The sequence below is a fragment of the Bos grunniens genome, chromosome X (assembly GCF_055505025.1).
Source record: "Bos grunniens cultivar Pamir isolate PY7600 chromosome X, Bosgru_T2T1.0, whole genome shotgun sequence".
NCBI classification, from domain to species: domain Eukaryota; kingdom Metazoa; phylum Chordata; class Mammalia; order Artiodactyla; family Bovidae; genus Bos; species Bos grunniens.
Genome location: NC_141194.1, coordinates 49,828,266 through 49,836,921, shown reverse-complemented (window position 1 = coordinate 49,836,921; position 8,656 = coordinate 49,828,266). Strand labels below are relative to the sequence as shown.

Sequence of the window (8,656 nt, the reverse complement as noted above, 5' to 3'; positions counted from 1 at the left end):
AGTTAAATTCACCCATTCCAGTCCATTTTAGCTCACTTATTCCTAATATGTCGATGCTCACTGTTACCATCTCCTGTTTGACCACTTCCAATTTACCTTGATTCATGAACTGAACATTCCAGGTTCCTATGTAATATTGCTTTTACAGCATCGGACTTTACTTCCACCACCAGTCACATCCACAAGTGGGTCTTTTTGCTTTGGCTCTGTCTCTTTATTCTTTCTGGAGTTGTTTCTGCACTCTTCTCCAGTAGCATATTGAGCACCTACTGACCTGGAGAGTTCATCTTTCAGTGTCCTATCTTTTTGCCTTTTCATACTGTTCATGGGGTTTTCAAGGCATGAATACTGAAGTGGTTTGTCATTCCCTTCTCCAGTGGACCATGTTTTATCAGAACTCTCCACCATGACCCATCTGTCTTGGGTGGCCCTACATGGCATGGCTCATAGGTTCATTGAGTTAGACAAGGCTGTAGTCCATGTCTCAGTTTTCTGTTATTGTGGTTTTCATTCTTTCTGCCCTCTGATGGATAAGGATAAGAGGCTCATGGAAGCTTCCTGATGGCAGAGACTGACTGAGGGGGAAACTGGGTCTTGTGTGATGGGCAGGGCCATCTTTAATCCGATTTTCTGTTGATGGGTGGGGCTGTGTTCCCTCCCTGTTATTTGACCTGAGGCCAAACTAATATGGAGGTAATGAAGATAATGGTGAGCTCCTTCAAAAGGTCCAGTGCACGAACTGCACTCAGTGCCCTCGACCATGCAGCAGGCCACCACTGATCCGTGCCTCCACCAGAGACTCCTGGACACTCACGGGAAAGTGTGGGTCAGTCTCTGTGGGGTCACTGTTCCTTTCTCCTGGGTCCTGGTGCACAAAAGGTTTTGTTTGTGGCCTCCAAGAGTCTGTTTCCCCAGTCCTGTGTAAGTTCTGGTGGCTCTATGGTGGGGTTGATGGCGACCTCTTGCAAGAGGGCTTGCAGGGGCAGACAGAGCCCCTGCCAGGCCAATACTGACCTGTATCTCTGCAGGAGACATTCAAACACTGAAAGGTAAGACTGGCTCAGTCTCTGTGGGGTCTCCTGCTGCACACAAATTTTTGTTTGAGCCCTCCAAGCACCTCTGGCTGATATGGGGCTTTATTCTAAACATGATTTCGCCCCTCCTACCATCTTGCTGGGGCTTCTCCTTTGACCTTGGATGTGGGGTATCTTTTTTTGTGGGATCCAACATTCTCCTCAAGTTCCCATGGAAGATTCACCAACATAGACCTTTATCCTGGGCCATGACACAAATCTCAAGAAGTTGAAGTGAAGTGATTTCATACAGAGTGTGTCCTCTGACCATAAGGGAACAAAATGGGAAATAATGGAAAGACAATATTAAAAATCTCTGAACACATTGAAATGAAACAACATATTTATAAATAATCCATGGGTCAAGTTGATCACAAAGGAAATAAAATGCACATAAAACAGAATAAAAATGAAGCCTCTGAAGCAGTGCTGGCATGGAAATTTATAGCACTGAATTGCTTACATTAGAAGAAAGAAAAGTTCTCAAGTACATGTTTCTATCCTAAGAAACTAGGAAAAAAGAGAAAAATAAACCAAAAAGAATCACAAGAAAGAGATAATAAACACCAAAATTTAAATCAGTTGAAAATAGGAAAACAACAGAGATAAGCAAATAAATTGTTATTTTTTAAAAACTATCATTGCAATTGAAAACCCTCTAGGAAGACTGACAAAAATACGAGAGGAATGATAGAAATCACCAGTATTAGGAGTTAAACAGGGGATATGTTTCCAGTTGTTATTGTTCAGTCAGTCAGTCATGTCCGACACTTTGTGACCCCATGGACTGCAGCACGCCAGGCTTCCCTACTCTTCATCTTCTCCTGGAACTTGCTCAAACTCATATTCATTGAGTCAGCAATGCTATCCAGCTGCAGACTCATGGTTCCAATGCCAGTGTGTGCTTAGTCGATCAGTCATGTCTGATTCTTTGCGACCCCATGGACATGTAGCCAAGCTCCTCTGTCCATGGGGATTCTTCAGGCAAAAATACTGGAGTGGACTGCCATGCCCTCCTCCAGGAGTCTGCAGCTATTACAAAGTATAGTATGGAAATACTATTAAGAACTATGGGCTTCCCAGGTGGTACTAGTGGTAAAGAAGTAGCCTGCCTTGCAGGAGATGCAAGAGACACAGGTTGGATCCCTGGGTTGTGAAGATCCCTGGGAGATGGGAATCTTCTTCACACTTCAGTATTCTTGCCTGGAGAATCCCATGGACAGAGGAGACTGGCTGGCTACAATCCATAGGATCGCAAAGTGTCAGACATGACTGGAGTTACTTAGCATGCATTAATAGCTATACACTTATAAACTCAACAATTTAGCAGGTAACAACCAATTCCTGAAAAATCAAAAACTATCAAAACTCAAATAAGATTAAATAAATAGACATCTGAATATCACTATTAAAGAACTTGAATTTTTAATAAAAAAAATCTTCCAAAAAGAAATTTCCAAGCTCAGATGATTTAAATAGAAAATTATATGAATCTGTTAAAGAAGTCTCACCAATCCAGACAATCTTTTTCAAAAATTAAAAGGAAAAAAACGTTCCCAATTCACTTGATAAAGCCAATATTAACCTGATGCCAAAACCAAAGACAATGCCGGGAAAAAAAGCCATTACATATCAAATCCCTCATGAACATGAACACAATTAGCATTAACAAAATATTAGAAAGACAAATCTATGACTTCATAAAAACAAATTATACATTGTGATCAAGTGAGAGTTTTTCCAGGTATGAAGCATTGCTTCAAAATTAAAAAAATCAATTAATGTAATCCACAAAGGCTAAAGAACAAAAATAATATGATTACATCTAGGAACACAGAAGATTATCGACAAACTCTAACACCAATTCATGATAACAAATTTTCAGAAAGTTAGGAATAGGGATGAATTACCTGTAAAGAATATCTACAAAAATCCTACAGTTAACTTCATACTTAATAGTGAAAGACTGAATGGTTACCACTAAGATTGGGAACAAGGAAGGATGTCCAACCTCTACTCTCTTATTTAAAAACAGGAAGTTTTAGCCCCTAAAATAAGAATAAATGAAAAGCATGTAGATGAGCTCAACTGGAATTCCATCACTTCCGCTAGCTTTGTAGTGATGCTTTCTAAGGCCCACTTGACTTCACATTCCACGATGTCTGGCTCTAGGTGAGTGATCACACCATTGTGATTATCTGGGTTGTGAAGATCTTTTTTGTACAGTTCTTCTGTGTATTCTTGCCACCTCCTAATATCTTCTGCTTCTGTTAGGTCCATACAATTTCTGTCCTTTATCGAGCCCACCTTTGCATGAAATGCTCCCTTGGTATCTCTAATTTCCTTGAAGAGCTCTCTAGTCTTTCTCATTCTATTGTATACCTTGTTTCTTTGCACTGTTTACTTAAGAGGGCTTTTTTTATCTCTTGCTATTCTTTGGAACTCTGCATTCAGATGCTTATATCTCTCCTTTTCTCCTTTGCTTTTCGCTTCTCTTCTTTTCAAAGCTATTTGTAAGGCCTCCTCTGACAGCCATTTTGCTTTTTTGCATTTCTTTTCCATGGGGATGGTCTTGATCCTTGTCTCCTGTTCAATATCACGAACCTCATTCCATAGTTCATCAGGCACTCTATCAGATCTAGTCCTTTAAATCTATTTCTCACTTTCACTGTGTAATCATAAGGGATTTGATTTAGGTCAGACCTGAATGGTCTAGTGGTTTCCCCCACTTTCTTCAATTAAAGTCTGAATTTGGCCATAAGGAGTTCATGATCTGAGCCACAGTCAGCTCCTGGTCTTGTTTTTGCTGACTGTATAGAGCTTCTCCATCTTTGGCTGCAAAGACTATAATCAATCTGATTTCGGTGTTGACCATCTGGTGATGTCCATGTGTAGAGTCTTCTCTTGTGTTGTTGGAAAACTCAGCAGTGGCCACAGGACTAGAAAACGTCAGTTTTCATTCCAATCCCAAAGAAAGGCAATGCCAAAGAATGCTCAAACTACTGCACAATTGCACTCATCTCACACGCTAGTAAAGTAATGCTCAAAATTCTCCAAGTCAGGCTTCAGCAATACGTGAACCGTCAACTTCCAGATGTTCAAGCTGGCCTTAGAAAAGGCAGAGGAACCAGAGATCAAATTGCCAACATCCACTGGATCATGGAAAAAGCAAGAGAGTTCCAGAAAAACATCTATTTCTGCTTTATTGACTATGCCAAAGCCTTTGACTGTGTGGATCACAATAAACTGTGGAAAATTCTTCAAGAGATGGGAATACCAGACCACCTGACTTGCCTCTTGAGAAACCTATATGCAGGTCAGGAAGCAACAGTTAGAACTGGACATGGAACACCAGACTGGTTCCAAATAGGAAAAAGAGTACATCAAGGCTGTATATTGTCACCCTGCTTATTTAACTTATATGCAGAGTACATCATGAGAAATGCTGGGCTGGAAGAAGCACAAGCTGGAACCAAGATTGCCAGGAGAAATATCAATAACCTCACATATGCAGATGACATCACCCTTATGGCAGAAAGTGAAGACGAACTAAAAAGCCTCTTGATGAAAGTGAAAGAGGAGAGTGAAAAAGTTGGCTTAAAGCTCAACATTCAGAAAACTAAGATCATGGCATCTGGTCCCATCACTTCATGGTAAATAGATGGGGAAACAGTGGAAACAGTGTCAGACTTTATATTTTGGGGGCTCCAAAATCACTGCAGATGGTGATTGCAGCCATGAAATTAAAAGACACTTACTCCTTCGAAGGAAAGTTATGACCAACCTAGACAGCATATCAAAAAGCAGAGATATTACTTTGCCAACAAATGTCCGTCTAGTAGAAGCTATGGTTTTTCCAGTGGTCATGTATGGATGTGAGAGTTGGACTGTGAAGAAAGCTGAGCACTGAAGAATTACTGCTTTTGAACTGTGGTGTTGGAGAAGACTCTTGAGAGTCCCTTGGACTGCAAGGATATCTCACCAGTCCATCCTAAAGGAGATCAGTCCTGTGTGTTCATTGGAAGGACTGAAGCTAAAGCTGAAACTCTAATACTTTGGTCAATTCATGAGAAGAGTTGACTCATTGTAAAAGACTGATGCTGGGAGGGATTGGGGGCAGGAGGAGAAGGGGACGACAGAGGATGTGATTCCTGGATGGCATCATCGACTCGATGGACATGAGTTTGAGTGAATTCCGGGAGTTGGTGATGGACAGGGAGGCCTGGTGTGCTGTGATTCATGGGGTCACAAAGAGTCAGACATGACTGCGTGACTGAACTGAACTGAATGTTAATGAGAAATGAAGAAACAAAATACCCATATCTGCAGATGACATTGTCTACATAGAAAATACTAAGAAATCTACACAGACCAAAAAACCCTGTACAAATCCCTTAGCACCCATAAACTCCCAAAACAAAAAGCAAAAAACCAAAATTGAGTTAAATCAAGTCTGTGGATACTAAATCAGCACTTAGAAGTCAACTGTGACTTGGTGCCTAGGCCTGAACCTCTTGGTCAAGAGCCCTCAGAACCTGGACAGGACTGCACCTGGTTCCAGTTGTCCTGCTCCCTGCCCCTACTTTTCTCTCTGCTCAGGGGGAGTGCACAGAGTGGGCAGTGCCGAGCCAAGAGGATATGAGGATTTCCTGCCCCTCCCTGGTGCAGTTTCCTGAGCCCAGGTCTATATGCTCTCACAGCATATCTGATCAGGCCCCTAGTGCCTGGGAAGCCCAGCACCAGGCAGAGTAGCCATGTCTGGTGTGGTGTCCAGAGGTGGCTGCAGGGCCATTCGTCTGCATTCAGGTGGATGCCACCAGGTGGAGCTGGCCTACTGGGAAAAATATAGCTAAGAGGAAATGCACTACCTTCCCCAACACTTGTGCAAGTGACTCAGAACTTATTTACTAGGCATTGTGGTATAGCAAAATGAAATACAAGAAATCAAAAGTAAGGTAATTTAAGGCAGTGAAACTTAAATAAAACATAAACATGTCAAAAGACCCACTGGAGACAGCAAAGGATGGGAAATAAAGTGAAACAGTGTTTTATCCCATGAATTTCAGCAGGCTTTTTGAAATTTAAAAACACGACTACTCTTCTTTAGAGGACTGCTCTTTTCAGTGCCAGTTCCATCAAACCAACAAGCCCCTAGATATCAGCTGTTTTATATTCCTTTTGTATTATTATTATACTTGGGAATATAAGATTAAATTCGTCCAGCTAGGAATGAGAAGACAAAAGCAACTATCAGACTTTCATAGTTTTTTTTGTTTTTTGTTTTGCATTTCACTAACATTTGTCTTTTATTTTTGGTAAACATTTCCATTATACCTTACTTCACAGACTCTTGTACCTTTAGGCACTAGGTTTACTAAATATCACATCTGCCTATTTACTCAAATTATTTCCTTTACTTATGGCTTTTTCTACTATAGTTTTCCCGATTGTTGTTTTAGTTGCTAAGTTGTGTCTGATGCTCTTTTTGTGACCCTGTGGACTGTAACCCCCAGGCTTCTCTGTCCATCAGATTTCCCAGGCAAGAATATTGGAGTGGGTTGCCGTTTCCTTCTCCAGTGGATCTTCCTAACCCAGGCATAGAACCTGGGTCTCCTGCAATGCAAGCAGATTCTTTACCATACCATCTGAGCCACTAGGAGTCCAGCAATCTACCAAACCCTGAGGGCCCTAAATGTTTATTTTTTTCCATGTCCCTTCTACTTAAGTGTTCATAGTTACTCTCTGTCATTTTCCATGGTGATGGTTATGATTTTATCTCTTGGTCAGAAGTCATTACCTTGGTACTGGCTCTTAGGACAACTTCTTATATGAATGAGACTATTCTATATTTTGTCTTTCATTCTGATAGTTACACTATGAATTCTAAAAAAAGGTATTCCTGACCAAGATAGCATCTGTTTTCTTGATATCTGGTTGCCATTTGTACTACCTCAAGTAACCATCCTTTTATTTAAAGTACACATTCCAGTCTATATTGAGATGAACATTCCCTGGTTGTGTTTTCCCAATAGTTTTCTCATTGTTGCAATTTATTGGTTTGATTGTCACAAACTTAATTTGGGAGACATAACATTACCGGTAGATCCACTTATGAACTGGAAATGCTGCTTCACTCCACTTAAGATTCATAATCTTGAGCAAACTGAAAAGCCTACACTGAAAATAATTTGTCATATGTCATTCATATTTCAATAAAGCTGGGGAAACTTGTTAATATGTTGTCATGTTGGAACTAAGCAAAACTTACAACTACAAGAATCATAGTTTTACAAACAAGAAGGAATGATGACTATGACATGTGAAAAAATGCTACCAAAACTTCTTGTCCCCTAATTTTCATAACTTTCTGAATGTTTCTTTTGGGGCTATGCTATTATTTATTAAATGGTGATTTTAAAACAAAATAATTCCAGTGTTGTACCTTCTCAGTAACACTGTATATTATAAATACCAATTTGTTATTAATATCAAAACAAAAGACAACATTTTGGCCATATTGATGTTTCTGATACACAAAACACTGCTTGATGCAAACTGTTCTGTACATCTGAGATACACTGCCAACTTTAATATATGACAAATATTTTTATCAAGGTTTAAAGATATTTGCATTTCTGTACAGTAAAAATGATAGTGAAAATCAAAGTTAAATCCACATTATCACTTAAAAATCACCCCCCAAAATGAAACATCTATACATTGATAAAACATATACAGGATTCACAAGAATATAATAATAAGATACAGATGCATGGGCCTAAAGAACACCCCAATAAATCGAGAGGCCTACCATGTTCACAAGTTGGAAGATTCCACAAAAATGAGGCCACTGATCTCCAAACAGCTTTACAGATTTAATGTGATTCTTATCAAAATCCCAGGAAGGTTGTTTTGTAGATATAGATGAACCTATTCTAAAATTTATATGGACATGCAGAGGCCCAAGGACAGTTGAAACACTCTTGATTAAGAGTAAAGTAACTCTGATTGCTGTGGCCAAAACTTCCAAAACTATGTTGAATAGTAGTGGTGAAACTGGGCACCCTTGTCTTGTTCCTGACTTTAGGGGAAATGCTTTCAATTTTTCACCATTGAGGATAATGTTTGCTGTGGGTTTATCATATATAGCTTTTATTATGTTGAGGTATGTTCCTTCTATTCCTGCTTTCTGGAGAGTTTTTATCATAAATCGATGTTGAATTTTGTCAAAGGCTTTCTCTGCATCTACTGAGATAATCATATGGCTTTTATTTTTCAATTTGTTAATGTGGTGTGTTACATTGATTGATTTGTGGAATCCAAATTGGAAAAGAAGAAGTAAAACTCTCACTGTTTGCAGATGACATATCCTCCACATAGAAAACCTTAAAGACTCCACCAGAAAATTACTAGAGCTAATCAATGAATATAGTAAAGTTGCAGGATATAAAATCAACACACAGAAATCCCTTGCATTCCTATACACTAATAATGAGAAAATAGAGAAATTAAGGAAACAATTTCATTCACCATTGCAACAAAAAGAATAAAATACTTAGGAATATATATACCTAAAAAACTAA

The 8,656-nt window shown here is 39.4% G+C and overlaps 1 pseudogene; it reads left to right on the top strand.

Annotated features, from left to right (window-relative positions):
• The first annotated feature begins 6,002 nt into the window (after window positions 1–6,002).
• LOC147340296 (putative G protein-coupled receptor 160) lies at window positions 6,003–7,397 on the top strand (annotated as a pseudogene).
• The last annotated feature ends 1,259 nt before the right edge of the window (window positions 7,398–8,656 follow it).